Source organism: Cupressus sempervirens, chromosome 6 (assembly GCF_028749045.1).
Source record: "Cupressus sempervirens isolate cs-2001-9-10 chromosome 6, ASM2874904v1, whole genome shotgun sequence".
In the NCBI taxonomy this organism is placed as follows: Eukaryota; Viridiplantae; Streptophyta; class Pinopsida; order Cupressales; family Cupressaceae; genus Cupressus; species Cupressus sempervirens.
Window position 1 is genome coordinate 461,959,512 of NC_143123.1, and position 18,301 is coordinate 461,977,812.

Sequence of the window (18,301 nt, forward strand, 5' to 3'; positions counted from 1 at the left end):
TCATGAAAATAGATTAATTATCAATGTCATTGATCAAGTATACTAGATTCATAGATGCATACTATGAAATGATTTAGTTTTAGAATTATGTATATTTCTCTTATTTTTTAGTATATATAATGCATATATGTGTGTGTGTGTGTGTGTGTGTGTGTGCGTGCACGAATCCTCCACGAATCATAATTGGGAAAATAAAAAATCCCCGAATCCACGGATCCGATTCCGTGCCCGAATCGGATTCTTGTCACGAATCGGCAACTAAGACAAAAATCCTAGCATTTGAATAATGATAAAATTGAACATGATAAAGTCTATACAGAATATGAAGTATGAATAATGAGTGAAGATATAACCTTTGAATATAGCTCATTCGTTGTCATGACTTCGAAATGCTATCACTTTAAATGGACCAAAATAATATGGATTTAAATATTTCTATCTTGTTAATTTAAATCAATAGATCCTTGTGCTATGCACATTGAAGAGTTTCTTTAACAACTTATTCATCTATTTGTTTACGTGTGCTTAAATTTTGTGTAAATACTATTAGTATGATGTCATTTCATAGAATATATTTGTGCAATGTTACAACAAAAAAACATTTTCCTTTGACTCAAATACATCACTTACCACCTAGCAGTAAATTCGCAACTAGTTGTGCCTTCTATGCATGTCCTTATGAGCTCTAATTTGTAGTTGTGCCCTGAAATATCATAAAACATTTTGCCATTTTGCAAACTCTGACAATTTCACGAGTTTGCAGGAGACAGATTAAGGTTTCTCATGCAATTTACATGCAACACAAATGTTCAAAAGTGCAGTCAATAATATTTTTAAAAGACAAGGTTTCGGAAATAAAAATTTAAACAGTGTTAATCCATGTTTCTGGGACGGGGACAGCAGGGATGATGTAATTGGATTGATTCTAGCCCTTATCTTTTCCAAGGACTACCCAGGCTTCATAATCAGCCTATTAGGGTTACCCTAATCTCAGAGGATTGCTAGCTTATCCCTTACACCTCCCTATCCAGTTAAACCAATGGGTTTCCTTCTTGCTTCCACTTTTGAGTCACTTCACCTTGCTCACCAAGTTCACATTTTCACTAATCTTGGCCTCTTCCTGCCTTTTACAAGGAGTGAGAGATTCATTTTAAGGATTCTAGGCCTCATTCATCCTCTGTGTCTTGAAATCCAAAGATTCTCTTACCGATTTTCTCAAACTAGCCCAAACTGGCCTAATTAGACCTAGTTGACTTAGGCCTCATATTTAGGTTTTTGGGTGATAGCTCCTAATTGTCCTTAATAAGCTGGCAAATTAACCACCAATCTGGATACCCTTTTGAAAGAGCTTAAAGATTTTGATGGTCTCAGGTCCCCAACTTTTTCCGTACACCTCCTTCCTATATAGGTGCCTAAAAACAAGGGTTTAGTGAATACCCTAGCAAATCTTGTCATGGGAACTTCTCCCCTCACATGTGTCTTCCTTACACAACCATCCTCCCTCTCCAACACTCAGATTGAGCTACCCAATACATTCAATCCATCCAAATCAACTTGCTACCACTGTGATCACCTAGCCATGCATTAAAAGCTCACCAAGGGCATCACTTTAAAAATAGCTGCCATGCTTTTCTAGGCCTCTCCTTTGCTATATACACTGTACAAGGGCTCCACTTCCATATCCCCAAAAACCATGATGATTCCACGATGAGGATTCATGGGGGAGCCATTTTCCCAAAAACTGTCAAAACAAGAACAACGGACAGTCTATGTACAAATGATTTTCTAACTATGCACAAATGAACTCTAATCAGCTTGAACTCTAAGACAAAAAGTACTATAACAACATGAACAACAAGAATCAAACACAAAAATGAGCCCTTCAATCCATTGATCTGTACATGCAATCAAGAAGTTCAAAAACTGTCAACTTCTAAACTATATTTCATGGATCCACTTGCAAAACTTCAATTATTACAACTTCCAACCCTTGGAATGGGTTTTCTTCATGGTTTTATAGGTTCTCTATGAGGTTTCAGACAGTTAGAGTAACCATCAACCTCAGATTCACAATAGGTCAAATTCTTGCTCCAATGTTGTCATGCAACTTTTCAAAGTTGTTGACAACTTTTGCAACATTGTGCCAAATGACCACATATAACCTCAAACCGATTCAAAAAGATGTAAAAACATCATAGAGGACATATCCAACTCAATTCCATACTTTTCCAACACTTCTAGGGCATAAGACCCAAACTCCTCTCTTGCCTCCTAAAACCTCTAAACACAAACAACATAAAGCAAGTAAAACCAAACCACCTAGAGTGGGTTGAACCTAGTCTACTCCACCTAGGAACCAACTCAACTATGACCTTCTAAGGTCCAAACACACCTAACTGACTTGGCTAAGTTCAGTACAAGCCAAAATCAAAGACCTAGGAGTGGGATTAGGAGTTAGCCTAGGTGCTCCTGCACCATACTCCCCAAAATAAAAAGATGTTAATCCACCCTTGTATTGAGCAAGTTGGGGTTTATGCCCAACTTTTTGATGTCCACTTCTTTAACCCAAGTTGCTTCTGCATCATTTGTACAATGCCATTTGATAAGATGCTCCAAGTAGGTCTTGGTCCTAGTTTGTTTGTAAACTCTTGAGTCAAGTACCTTATCTGCTCTTTTAGGTCGTGGAGGAGTTAAGTTTAGGTCTTCTACTACTTGAGTGACTTCCTTAAGCCTCTAAGCAGCATTTAGAATAGGACCTTTGTAGATCACTAGGTCTGCAACATTGAAAATGGGTGATAGTCCAATGTCCTCAAGTAGTTCCACCTTGTAGGCATTGTTGCCATATTTGGCAAGGATTTTGCAAGGTCCCAATTTTCTCATCTGAAGTTTACGAGGGACTCCATTCAGCAACCTTGACCATCACAAGATCCCCAACCTTGAAGTGTATCTCTCTCCTACTGTCATCCATTTTATGTTTGAGTTTCTCAGTGTTCTCAATTAGGGTCTTCCTCACTATTTCATGGACTTTCCTTATAGAATGAGCAATGTCCTCAACATAACCACTTCGTTGTCCACCATTCTTTAGCTATCCTAGTTCAAAAACCCCTCTAGGATGTAACCCATAGACAATTTCAAAAGGACTATTACAAGTGGACCTGTTGATTGTATCATTGTATGCATACTATGCCTGCCCAACGAGTTGGTCCCAAACCTGTTCATACTCCTTTGTAAGACACCTTAGCAAGTTGCCAAGACTCATGTTTATCACCTAGTTTGGCCATCTGTCTAAGGGTGATATGTAGAGCCAAAAGATAGATCGGTGCCTAACCTTTACCATAAGGTTTTCCAAAAATGGCTCATGAATTTGATGTCCCTGTCTGAAACAATGCTCAAAGGCAAGCCATGGATTCTTACCACCTCTTTAAAGAACAAGTGTGCAATCTGACAAGCATCATGTACTATCTTGCAAGGGATAAAATGTGCCATTTTACTAAATCTGTACACTACAACAGAAATGCTGTCAAATCCCTACTTGGTCCTTGGTAACCCTACAACAAAATCCATGCTTAAGCACTCCCATGGTCTGCTAGGAATTGGCAAGGGCTAATAAAGGCTTGCATTGGAGGAGGTGCCTTTTGCCTTTTGACACACCACACAACATTCAACATACTGTCTGATATCCCTTGTAGTCGGAATAAAGTAACTATTGTGCTTGGTACTTGTTAAAACTTAGTCGGGTTGGGTAGTTAGGAGGTAAGGGAATGCGTCGGTTGGTTCTCCCAACCAACCAACCCTTCTATAAGTACTTGGAATATTGTCAATGTACTCACGATGTTTTTGATATGAATAAATAAACCATTTCCTCGCCAATTGGTATTGTGGTATTAAAGTTACATTCTATGTTTTGCTTTATGTGTATCTCTATTGCATTATTTTGTATCATTTGCATCATTCTGTGAACTTTAGTAGTATTTCCATTCTACATTTTTGGCGTCATTGCCTAAGTCTGAACCTGGAGGTCGACGGGATGGAGTAATGGGAAGGCCCTTTTTACTACTCATACAAGTAACAAATAGTGACAAAGAAGAAGAGGAAATAACCAGGGAAGATCAATTGACACGTGATCTGGTGTCGGCCTGGGAAGTTGCAGTCAATCGGTACATATAAAGGGAAGCTTGTAGCACGCGATGAACTTTCTGTGCCACCATCTGTGAACAATCTCCTAGGACAGATCCCTTGCCTGTTGGCACACAATTTGTTACGGGTGGAAGAGGAAAGAGTCAAGACACAAGGGAATGCAGGAGAAAACAAGTACTCCAACAGTGTGCTGAAAGGAGGATCAGGGAACACAACTTGGAGGGACGTGAAAATTCCAAAAAGTTAAACACACTAAACAGATTCATGCCCCTGATTCCAAACATATATCCGAGGCGGCTACTAGAAGAAGAAAATGAGGAGGAAGTTGCCTTGAGGACACTACGTCTCCAGCAACAAGAAGAGGGACTTGGTAACTTGAAGGGAGGACAAGGGGATTCCACCAGAATCCAAGAAGGATTGATTGAGCATATAATCGAAGGTATAGCCAATTTGGTCATCTCGGAGACGCCGAGAAGGAAGTTAAGGTATAGAAATCCAGAGACACCTACATGAAGAGATCTTCGACAGGAGCAAAGTCCTAGAGAAGAGGATACTTCCAGTAATCAAGAATCGGGCTCCTCGTCAAGAGGGAACTTCTAGCTTGGAGAAAGTATTCCATCAAGAGGAAGTGTTATAATAGGAAGGAGTGTTCCATTGGGAGGAAGTATTCCATCAGGAGGGAAAAAGGCCAACATAATGGCAATAGATAAACAAAATTGCCGAGGTTCTAGGAGACGGCTCAGAGGACCCCGCGCACCACTATAAAACATGCATAACCATATGGCAAGCGAACAAAGAAAACGACACAGCAAAATGGCTAAAAGCTTTCCCTGCCACACTAAAGGGTATCACCATTGATTGGTATACTGATCTGGAGGCAAGAAAGAAAAACACATGGAATAATATCCGCACAGCCTTTCAGGAAAAATTCAGACTCCTGAGGGACGATGATGAAATAGTAATGGAGATTTATAACACAAGGCAAAGGGAGAGTGAATCCGTAAAAGCCTACAGTAGAAGACTGAAAGAGTTGATAGGGAAACTCGACAACAAGCCCGTAGATGGACTAAAGAAAAAATGGTTCATTGAAGGATTAACATTGTCCCTTAGAAAAAAGATGAAGATAGTTCCAACATCAACCTTTGGAAATGCGTGTACTCGCGTGATGGACATAGAAAGCGAGAGCAAAACTTCCAAGGCAAGAAGGCATGGAAGCACGAGTGAAAGTTCAGAAGAAAGCGAAGAAGAATCCAAAACAATCCAAGCCTGAAGAAAAGACCTCAGGCAATTGATGAAGAAAGTAGCTAGGAATAAGGAAGAAAAGAAATAAGGGAGGGAAATCTGGTGCACCGACTATGAAAAAGAAGGCCATACAAAAGGAGCATGTCCAAAGAAAGCATTTTGTGAGATTTGCCAGGTACTGGGGCAAGCAATTAAAGAGTGTCCCTACAATTTAAAAACACCATGCGCTTAAGTATTCATTACCCAAGGGGAGCAATCTACACCACCCTCCACCCCCCCTAAGAATACAAATACAGAAACCTCACTAGGAGGATACATAAATAACAGAAGAAGAAGTAATAATAATAACAACAACAACAACAACAATAACAACACACCTCAGTGTCCAATCTAGTATGATTCTAAGGGGAGCCCTATGATCTAATGTAGGAGATGCAACGAAAGGGGACATTTTGCACGAGATTGCCAAAATAGAGAAGGACAGAATGAAGGAATGTTGTGTAAATGGCGTGGGCCAAGCAATCATGAGGATGCGAATTGCCCGAGATAGAAGGGGGTAAATATGTTAAACATTGAAGATCTAGAAGGCGAAATTCTTGTGGTCACGAGGATGCAAGCCAAAAAATTAGCCTCTACTACGAAGACAGAAAGATTTCAAGAAGCAAAGAAGGACATTCAAGATAGCATGGGAGAGGAAGGGAACACAAGGCCAGAAAAACCTACTTCAAGTAGGGGTGTACCAAATATTGTGAGGCAAGTAGTGGAAACCACTATTCCAATAAAAATCGTTTATTTATTAGAAAACACTACCTCAATTGCAGGTAGCATTAACAAAGGGGGCAAGCCTGAGAGGGGCAACCTCTAAAAAAGAGAAGGAGAAGCACAAACAGGAAACAATACCCTATTCACTATAGGAATGGGGAGAACACTAGCGGTAGTAGAAATGGAGATATTAGGGTGCAAGCTTTCAAATACTATTGTTGATGGAGGTTTTAGCAATTTGTGTTATCTGAAGAAACGTGGAAAGAAAGAGGAAAACCCACTTTGGCTACTGACATTTCAACTAGTGGGAGCCGGCCAACATGGAATCAAGAGTATAGGAACCTTGATGGGACAAAAAGTCATAGTCAATACTCAACAAATTTTTCTAGATTTTGTGATTATCACCTTAGAGAAGAAAGGGTACAATGCTTTATTAGGAAAAGGATGGTTGGTTACAGCAAAACCCACCCATAATCGGAAATTGAAAACTCTATCTATTGAGTCTGAAGGAAGAAAATACATCATAGATCTCAAGAACCAGTCAGTAAGTCAAGACCTGGCATCAGACTCCGAAGGGGAAGACTATGAAGGGATGGAACCAGACGAGGATGGAGTGCTTAGATTAGGGGGATGCTTAGACGACGACACAAGTTCCCTTAATGGATTATTCCATTGGCAGATGGGAGACTATGAAGTTTTCCACACAAAATGTAATAGCTTCATATACAAGATTCCAAGGCAAAAGAACAATACCCCAAGGGGTACAAGGACTACAAAGAAGGTGTGGCAACCCTCAACAAGACACCTGCACACATTTTCAAAAAAGAGGTGGAATACAAGAAGGCCAAGCTAGAGACTTTAAACCTGGGAGAAGTGGATCAACCCAAAGAGATTCTAAGAGGGGATGATTGGGATCCAGTGCAACCCTTAGAATCTTTATGGAGTATAAGGACGCCTTTGCCTGGATGTACAAAGACTTGAAAGCAATACCCTCAGAGCTGTGTGTCCATCGGATTCAATTGTTATCTACAGCAAGACTAGTGCGAAAACGACCTTACAGGATGAATAAGAACTATGCAGAGAGAGTTGGCGAAGAAATCACAAAGATGTTGGAAGCTAGGATAATATTCAAAGTACAAACAAGTGAATGGGTATCTCCTATAGTCATATCACTCAAGAAGGATGGCACCCAAATTCGGATATGTGTGGACTTCAGATGTTTGAATGCAATGACAGTAAAAGACCCATTCCCCATTCCGTTTAGTGATAGCATTTTAGAGGACGTAGCTGGCCATGAGATGTATTCCTTCATGGACAAATTCTCAGAGTACAATCAGATTAGCATTGCGGAGGAAGATAAGCTAAAAACTACATTCGTAGTTAAAGATGGGGCATATGTCTATAACAGGATGCCCTTCAGACTATGCAATGCACCAGCCACGTTCTAGAAAATCATACTACATATCTTCGATAGTATGTCAATGAGAAATTTCAAAGCCTTCTTGGATGATTGGTCAATGTACAATGAGAAGGAGCAACACCTCAAAATTATTGGAGAATGCATGGAGAAATGTCAAAGAGAAAAACTGGCCCTCAATCCGAAAAAATGCAGGTTTATGGTTTCACGCGGCAGACTTCTTGGACATCATTTGCAAAGAAGGACTGAAGACAGATCCTGACAAGATCATGGTGATTTTGGAAATGGAAGCTCCGTCGGATGTAACAAGTGTCAAATCGTTCCTGGGCCATGTAGGTTACTATAGAAGGTTTATAAAAGGATTTACCAAACTATCAGTGCCATAGGAGAAATTAACCAAGAAAGGAGAGCAGTTTGGGAATAAGGAAGAACAGGAAAAAGATTAATCGAGGCCCCTATTCTCATATATCCAAAGTGGGACAAAGAATTATGTGTCCATGTGGGTGCATCCAATTATGGCCAGATTCCTGTATGAGAAAATAGTCACTAGATTTGGGATTCCACTCCAGTGGACAAGTGACAGAGGTATACATTTTGTGAATCACACCATCAGGATGATGACAAGTGAGTATAAAAAATTTCATTATTTTTCCAGTCCTTACCATCCAAGGGCAAATGGCCAAGCAGAGGCCACGAATAAAGTAATAGTGGCAATCCTATATAAAACTTGTGGAGTGCAAGGGCAAGATTAGAAGAATGAATTCCGGTTGTGGTATGGGCATACAAAATCTGTGTCACAAGGTTTGCCAAATTTCTAGCTTGAGGTTCGAAATTCGGCAAACATTTATATATGGGATTAGATTCGCTAAAATTCGTGTTTATGTTTGTATGGAAAAGACAGCAGAATTTTATTAAAAATATTTTCTAGAAAACAGTTCACTTAGGATTTAGACTGGTTCATCTTCAAGAAGTAGCTGCTATGAGGCACATTTTTCTTTGCAAGTGAACGACTACATGAGTTCATGAAATCATCAACTTCTTCTGTAATGCAAGTGACTTTGTTCAGGTATGAGTTACGGGAATGTCTGACGACCCAACTGCAAGCAAATTTGACCTTGTATAGATGCGACCTAGAGTCGATTGTTGCAAATTCAGTGCAACTAGAGTGCATTCACTTATTTTTACTAATTTATGTGTTTTTTCAAGTTTTGTGTTTAGGTTTTAATATGTCTTAGAATATTATAAACTTATTTTGCTAGGTTTTAATGTTTTATAAAATTAACTAAGCCCGAACCTATTTTTTTAATCAATATTTAGAAAAAATCACTATTATTTGATTATAATAAAAATTATTTAAAAAACTAATATTAAGTATTTTAGATTTAATATTATTTATTATCATTTACCTTTTAATAGTAAGATTTTATTATTAAAATTTACTTCATTTTATTTATTATATTCAAAAATTCAAAATAAAGTTTAGAATATTATATTTATAAAATTTATTACCTTTATAAAAGGGAATTTATAATTTTTTTCATTTTGTATTTAGCACTCAAAAAAAAAATATTTAGTATGTTTAATATTTTATTATTTTGATATTATTTAATTTTAGATTTAGTTAGTATTTATAATTTTTTATTATTATATGTTTTTCTATTGTTATTAATTTATTATTTTTATTAATTTTATAGTATTTATTAAATATTAAAATTTAAAACATGTTAATATTATTTTATATTATATAATCATAAATAGCATATATTTATAATTAAACATGTAAATACTTATATTATTTTATCAATTATTAAAATATATAATAATCAAATAGCATATACTTTCTTTTTTTTGAAAATTACATTAAGGCGAATTTAATGTCGAATTTTTTTCGATATATTTGACTTGTTGAACTTCATCTGAATTTCATGGTCGTCGAACTCGAACCTTGTGACTTAGTACAGAATTACTTATAAGGCCACTACTGAACACACTCCCTTTCATCTCATGTACGGACAGGAAGCAATGATGCCAATGGAACATATAGTACCAAGTCTACGGGCAGCAATTCAAAACAGAATGGGCAACGAGCAGGGTCTTAAGGAAATACTATATACTTTACTCAAACTGGACAAAAGGAGGATGCTTGCTCAATGGAGTACGAAGGTGGCCCAGCAAAGGCAAAAATTTTGGCATGACAAACACTTGAAGAAGATGAATTTTAAACAAGGGCAACTGGTACTAAGGTATAATGGAAAAAATGAAATAAAGCCGGGAAAATTTAAAGTCCGTTGCATAGGACCATTTAGAATATCAAAAGTAAAAGAGAATGGGGCAATAAAGTTATCTACTCTAGATAATAAGCCTATCAAAGATCTAGTAAATGGGTTTAAGTTAAAAGTATATGAAGAAAGGAATAAATGGGTAACCAACTAATTTATAAGTACGAAGGAAGGAATTGATCAAATAAGAAAAGCAAAAGGCGACCTAATAGAAAACCTTCACCCTAACTCACATAAAGGGGTTGCTCGACAAACTATCACCGTTTGTGGAAGACTATATATAGCAGTCGTACTACAGCATGTACAGGGAGAAATAGTCGTACGAGGGGAAGCAATAGCAATACAAGGGAGATCTGTACAAGGGAAAGCAATAGTCGTACGGCCTACAGACCAAGAGGAAAGGTCGGTCGTACAAAAACAATTAAAGGAAGTGTGGTGTACGAACATAGCCATACCAGGGGCAACAGAGACTCATACGGAAGGAAGACACGAGGCAAGCAGTCTATACAATCGTATGAAGGAGGACACCAAGCAAGCAATCCATATGGAACCCATACTCCATACCAAATCCATACGAGGGAGTCGTCATCTCCAAAGCAAGTTCGTACGAAGGAAGGTACAGCTCACAAGCATATGGTGGCAGTTCCTCTCTAGTTGTCCAAGCACGGTCGTACGAAGTCAGGAAGAGGTTCGTATAGAGGGGTGCACAAAGTCACGTCATAGGAACGGTTGGCACACTTGGCACGTACAAACAACCAAGGAAATTTCGGAAGTGAGGCATCACCACACAATGGTGAAATTAAGTTGAGGGAACATTATTGATTCCAAAAAGAAGAAACTTGCAGCACTGAAAGCAAAGAAAGAGATTAGAAAGATGGCAAAAGGCAAGGGTAAAATAGCATAGAAAATCACTGCTAAGAATATCACATTTGAAAGTGTGATGGGAAACGAGTGCTAGACCTGGTGTCAAAAAGCAGAAGCAGATCATCCTCTGAAAAAAGCGTTGTGCACAACCAAGGTAGACAAAATAATTTTCATGTCAATTTTTGAATCAAATGAGTTTGAACCTATACTACGAAATTTAATCACAGGATATGATAGATCATGCCATAAATCTATAGTCCAGCGTTTCCAGCAGCAGATGACAGTTTCTTATTCAACGGAGGAAATAATTAGGGTTTTCTGAATTCCAAATTGAGGGCAGGAACTAGAAAAAACCCTTATGTCAATAGAGTACAAAAAGAAGTGATTGAAACTAGTGTGCTAAAAAGATCTTATAAATCTAGAATGGGAAGGAATTCTAAAGAACAGTAGGGGTCTCAAGAAAAAATTTATTGAAAATGATGAATGGTGATGGATTGTAGATTTGGTGAAAAGTAAGCTCACAGCCAGCAATCACACTTCAAACATTGCAATTTGGATGTTGCTTGTGGTGGATGGATTGTATAAAGGACAAGCGTATAAGTGGGCTCAATTTCTTTTTGACGGACTTTGGGAATTCATGGAGTTGAAACACAAGGCCTTTTACATGCCCCATCATGTCATGGCTTTATTTTTAGAAGCAGTATGGACTCAGCTGAGCAGTGAGCATCGAGGGACATTGATACCAGCCAATAGGTTGGAACCCTATAAGCCTTCTATGACATACTAGCTCCATATGGACACCATGAGTATAGGTTCTCATAGCAATGGCAAACCAAGAAAAAGAAACCAAAACACGCAGTTGTGGCGAAGACACTCGAAGAGGATGAGGAGGACGAAGAGAGTTCGGAAGAGGAGGCGAGCGATACGGAATCATCTTCCTCAAATTTCCAGGAGGCAGCAATCCACCTAAATCACCTGCAGGGAACACCCCACGAGAAGTTGCTTTCTTACCACCCACGGAGGAACCACTTCCAACTGGAATATTAGAATCTTCAGAGATTTACTATAACCACAACATGACTGGTGATACAGGAATTGCTACAGGAGTAACACCTACAGACCCAAACTAGGAGAGAATCGAAGAAGTAGTAGGCGACAAGCAACAAATTCTAAAACGGGGGGCTTCCATATTATCACTTTCGAGGGTGGCGCAACTAATCCCCCTAGAATTGCACACCGATACTAAAGTAATAGATTTGAGATGCCAGACAAAGTGTGCACAAAAGGTGAGGTTGCAAACACCTCTAGGCCTAGAAGTAGTGCACCCAATTGCCCTCATGGTGCAGTCGACAGCAACAGTGGATAACCAACAAGGAAAGATTCACACTAAGGAGAGTATGACGGCTATGGCCGCAACTATGGCAGATACCATCCTGAAGGATGCTGACAAATTACTTGAGGAAGAAGGGATGGTGTCTTCCCCTCTATCGATAGTTGTTGAGGACCAAGTAGAGATACAAAGCGAGCATGGGGAGCCTCCTGACACAGTCTCTTTTGCAGCCAAGGCAGAGTTGTTTCTCACCGAGTTACACGCCATGGAACATTTTACCAGGGAGCTCATGCAGCAAGCTAGGTCTCAGAATCTAGAAGTTGTCCTAACAGCAGCAGAAGCATTGGCCACAATTATGCAGACTCGCTACCATATAAACTAGGGACTATTAGAGCAGAGTAGATATTCACAGGAGGACATAGCAGTAACATGAACAAGAAGATCTATCATTTCCGAGGGAGAAGGACAATCGCTGTCTCTCATGGAGGCCCTTGCAACTATGGAAGTTGCCTTTCAGGGGACCTTCTAAGAACTTCAGTGGGGAAAAAGCTTGCCTAAGGTGTGGGAGTTGGAAAGGCAAACTCTTCAAGATCAGTGGAAAGCAGAGAAAGTCGCCATGGAGGAGGCCTGGAGGATAGAGAAAACTAACTTAGAAAGCGAGATCGCCACAGGAGAAGCAAAGAAAATGGACGCCTTAAGGGTACTACAAGGTGTTCGAACAAAACAAAAGACAGTTAAACGTGACCTGCAATGGCTACGGGGAGCTCTGAGTACAAGAATGTCCTCCCATCCCTCTTCTTAAAATCCAAGTTCTTTTTGTTGTCTTCATGTTCAGCAGTCGTTTGAAAGACGACTTCTTTTTTTCTTGGGGGGGGGGGGCATGTAGATGTAGTTGGAATAAAATAACTATTGTGCTTAGTACTTGTTAAAGTTTAGTCAGGTTGGGTAGTTAGGAGGTGAGGGAATGTGTCCGTTCTCCCAACCAACTGACCCTTCTATAAGTACTTGGAATATTGTCAATGTACTCACTATGTTTTTGGTATGAATAAATAAACAATTTCCTCGCTAATTGGTATTGTGGTATTGAAGATACATTCTATGTTTTGCTTTATGTGTATCTCAATTGCATTATTTTGTATCATTTGCATTACTCTATGAACTTCAGTGGTATTTCCATTCTACATCCCTATTCATTCTAGGCCAAAAATAGAACCTAGTGACTAATTCTTGAGTCTTATTGACTTCAAAATGACAACTAAGTGCTCCATTATGTTTTTTCTTGAATCAAATTCTCCCTTATTGATCCCTTAGGAACACATAGCTGACTCCCCTTAAACAACAAATCATTTTGCAAAGTGTAATCAAAAAACTCGCTATGGAAATTGTTCTTGTACTCCTTACATACGTTGTAAATCTCTGCAAAATCTTCATCATCAGCATATAGGTCCTTGAAGCTATCAATACCAATGCTTTGCAACTGAAACTCTTGTACTAGTAGGAGTCTCCTGCTTAATGCATCAGCCACCTTGTTCTGCACCACCTTCTTATGCTTGATGTTGAAGGTGTAGGCTTGTAGGTATTTCACCCACTTCATGTGCTTACAACTAAGCTTGTGTTGAGAGTTAAGAAAACTGAGTTTTTAGCATGACTTTGCATTTTAAGAGCTCTCACTCCTAACACAAAGGGAGGAGATGATTTCTTATAAATACATGGATGTAATATGTACTCCAGGCCATTATTTTGATGCAATAATATATGCTATTGTTGCTCTCATTTTAAGTGTAATTATTCTTGCCAGAGTTTGTTATTTTTGTGAATGCATGTTCATGAATAATAATGGAGCCAATGATTTTATTACATTCTTATGATTCTGCAATCTTTTAGTTTTGGTGTTTGCCTTGTGTTAACGAATTCCGCTGTTGTGACGAATTGGAGAAATGGATCATCTATTGTTCTTAAATAGCGTCGTCTCGCATGAGCACACTTTCTGTGGCCTTGCGATTTGATGAGACATGAACCATCTTTCAGTTTACATTGAGTTCCCATCGACAATTGCATTTGTGGAATTGAGGAAGCGTTGCTCTTGATCTCATTGGTTTCCTACCCGATCCTTTTGATAATTTAATTCGCAGATGTGTTGTTATCTTGGTTTATGTCTGTTAGGAATTTGCCTTTCAGTTATTTGCTTTAATCTCTTGTTACTCTATCTTTGTTATTTGCTTTTCAAACATTTGGTTAAAATAGGAATTCATATAGTTGCATTGGTAGACTGCATTCATCATAAAACATAAAATACAAAAATATCTCTTTTGTGGTTACATTTCAAACAACAATCGATTGTCTAAGATTGGTTCGAACCAGCAAAGGCCTCCTCGTAAACATACACATTTATTTTCAACTGCGTGAACCTAGTAGGTTGAGAAATCACCTGGAACCTTGGAGTTGGTCCTCGATAAGCTTTTCAAGGGAGGGATTCGAAAGGATCCCTACTATTCAGCATCATGCAAAACGACAACTCAACACTATGCTAGACACCAAAAGGTGGAATGAAGACAAAGTTTAATTGGACTACACAAGCAGATAATGGGTTTGAAACACTCAAGAAGAGGATAGCAACTCAACCCATTCTAGTTTTGCCTAGTTTTGACAAGCTCTTCACAGTGGAGTGTGATGCTAGTAATGTGGCTATTGGAGTAGTGCTAAGCCAAGAAGGAAGATCGGTGGCTTTTCATAGTGAGAAGCTCAATGATGCAAAAAGGAAGTACTCTTCCTATGACCTAGAGTTTTATGGTCTAGTCCAAGCCCTAAGGAAGTGGAGGCACTGTTTACTTCCAAAAGAATTTGTGGTGTATTCAGACAACCAAGCCCTAATAAATACAAATCTAATTATATACAAACTGACTCTCTAAATGATGCTAAGTAGGTCTTCACCCTTGTTTATATCAATTAATGGGTGCATGAGCCTTTACATGACACAAAAGAATGAAAGAATAAGAATATAAGAAGAAGAAAGTTGTGAGATGATCTGAAAGTCTTTGGAAGCTCGGCCTTCTCTGGGTATTTCTGGGAGTTGAACTATCATCAAAATGCATTTCCGATGCATGGAATGCTCTAAGTTAGGATTAGGCAATTAATTGTGGACGCACTGCTTCTTCAAAACTGTCATCGCACCTCTGTGAAAAGTGCACCTAGGCACCTCCACACCTTGGTGATAGGTTCAAAAAATCCAAAAAATCTTGTAACTGTCAAAACTGAATCTCCAACATCTGGGTTTTCTTCCCCTTTATACCAAAACAATGTTTGAATGTTTATTCTTGAGTTTCTCAATCATCTCTGCTACTTGGGTAGCTTCCGATAAATCTAAAGCCTCATATTTATTCTTTACTACTTGCCGATAATTACTGACTTCTATTCTTGTCTCTACAAAAGCTTCAAGTTTGGTGTCCAGTTCCAACAATGCTTCTTCAGTCCTGAATGCTTGTCTTATATCATCATCTGATGAGGCATCTTCAAATGTTCCTCTAAACTGTTGAACCACTGATTGCGCCACAATAAGCTTGGTCTTGGACTCATCTTCAAAAATCTCAAGGCACACGGCATTATAGTACCTCTCCACTTCCAAAAATTGCTCTTGAGCTTTGTCTTTAATCCGTTGGATTTCCTCATGCAATAGCTCCATTACCTTATTACCTGTTGATATTTTCTCAATCCAATCATCGAGCTTATCAAGCTCCTCTTCCGTATATACCTTCATAAGCATCCGATACCTCTGACCCTTTATTGATCTTAATGCCTGTAAGTCCTTGGCCCAGGTATGTACTTCATCCATCAACCCAAAATCTTGGTTCACTATAGAAACCAACTTGTCGGCACTTGACTGGATGTGGTGAAACAGGTACAAATTACCCCGTATTATCTGCACTCCCTTCTCTTCAAAACTGTTATGCCATTCCTAACATGCTTCCAAAAATGGATCCAAACTTGTTCCTGTCTGATTTCTTTCTAGTGCAGCTGCAAGGGCGACATCTAGATTGTCTAGGTCAATAAGTCCCACAACTTCATTCAGGTAGCCTCTAAGTAGCTCATTCTGCTTACACGGTGTTATCAATTCAGTCTCATCCTGTTCCATATGTCAAAACACCTCCTTTATGCTCGTAGTAATCATTACTTTGGTTGTATCAACCGTGGGCATTCCCAACATAACCTCCTTGATTTGATAATCTTTCGGAGTCAATTCCTCAGTGTCGGCATGAGGAGGAGGAATGGCAATATGTGTGAGAAGGTCCTAGTCTTGGTTCTTCATTATGAAGGCTAGTGTTCTTGCATCACCCTTAGGTGGCTCAGGCCTCTTCACTGCTTTAATTAATTCCTTCATTCCTTCCTCTGACGTCAGCTCGAGCTACCTCTTCTGTCAGAACATAACCTCTCTTTTTAGTCATGCTAGTGTGGCACCCATAGGTGACACATACTTAGCTCAAGAGGTTGCTTCTGCAGCAATCTCCTTTCCCTGATCACTTTTCTCTGGAGTCTTCTCACATCAAGAAAGATCTTCAGAAGGAGTCTTTATGTTTTGTCGGGCTGAAGATCTAGCCTCTATATTTGGGAAAGTTTGTTGAGTTTCTTGTACTTGTCCCTCTCCAAATACTTCATTGACATGAAGTTGTTGGTATTCACCCTCCTTTGTTCCTTGACTTTCTGGTTCTACTTCTTTTGTTGGAGGAAGTGGAGCTACTGATCCTTTGTCCAGAATGGTGGTCGTATCCTGTGGTGGTGGTGATGGAATACCCAAAGGTCCTTGAGGAAGAGGAGGCAATTGTCTCCAATCCTCTCCTAAAGGCTCACTCATGGGAGTATCTCTGATTTTCTCACCCACCATCTCAGTGCCCACTGGCAAAAGTCAAAGTCTAAGAGGTCGAAGACATCAATTCCTTCACTCTCCATCTCATCTATCCACTTTTGTTTTTCATCTTCAGAAATTGATACTTGGATAGGCTCCCTTGGAGCGGATAGAGGTGTCTGTGTAGAGCTAAACAATATATTTAGAACTAAACATGTGCAGATGTATTACAAAATACAATAAAAACTAGTAGAACTTCAACAAATATTAAACCGTTCTCTCTCAAAATGATCCTCAAGATCCAAGCATATAAAAATGCATTACAGACCCACAAAAAAAACCAAAAAACTCTCATAAAATTCCTCAAACATGGTATTGCATTATAAAACAGCAATACAATAACCAGCATTCAAAATCCAATCTTAAACACAGAATTTAAAGTCAGATTGGAACACTCAGAGAAGAACCTCTAAGCGTATACAAGACACCTGAAATGACATCTCCACGGCCAATGGGTTTGCGTCCACTGCTTGCCGGCACGAGGGGCTACGTCCTCACACTGGCTGAAAGCTGAAGCTTTCCGAATACTCTTGCAAGAGAGAAACTAAAATCTGAATAATAAATCAAGCATCCAAATGAATGGGTCTCATCTCCTTTTAACTTCACAACTGTGACTCTTCGACTCCCTTCATGGCTTTTCGTCTTATCTCTCTGTCCTTATTTGCCCACTTTATAATATTAAATTGACCTTTTATAATTTGAGTCCACGCTTTCCAAGTCAATTTTAATATTATACAAATATGTCTTTAATTTTTCGAATGTCCCAAAAAGAGGACATTAGAGACTTTATACTTAAATACTAATAATACCATTATATTAATAAATAAGAATTATAAGATTAAAATATTAAAATAAAGAAACCAAATAAAGATTACACTAATAGAGAAATCCATTATTAAAATAATTTAAATGTATGTTCAATCATTGACCATCGCACCATATAAATCATTTGCAGTAGTTACTTACGTAGGAAGACAGCAGATAGATAAGATAAGATAATAATATTAATGTCCAAGAAAAAACCAACAAGGTTTATGGGACTAAGCATACAAACAAAAGAGCCGGCCAAAGCAGAAGCACCAAACGGTGACTAAGAAGAAACAAAGCAAGAAAGAAGACAAGGTAAGGACTAAGGGTCCTTCCTTGTCACAAAGAAATCAGTAATAGAGGGGTAAACCCGTAAACGATCCATAGTCTTAGAATGTCGTGTAGAACCACTATGGGACTATCACTGCTTGGAGAGAGTGGTGCAGTGTCTGGAATAAGAAGTACTGGAAGGCCTTTTCAAACCCCATGGAGGAGACAAGGGAGAGAAAAAGGCAGTAATGAGCTGGTTTGAAGTACGCCTCTGAGGTATAGAAGATTACAAGGTA

General features: G+C 38.8%; 1 protein-coding gene across 1 annotated transcript in view; it reads right to left on the reverse strand.

Moving 5' to 3' along the window:
• GALK (Mevalonate/galactokinase family protein) overlaps positions 1–18,301 on the reverse strand; it is a 135,022-nt gene that overhangs the window by 72,190 nt on the left and 44,531 nt on the right. The gene's annotated exons all lie outside the window — the stretch shown is intronic.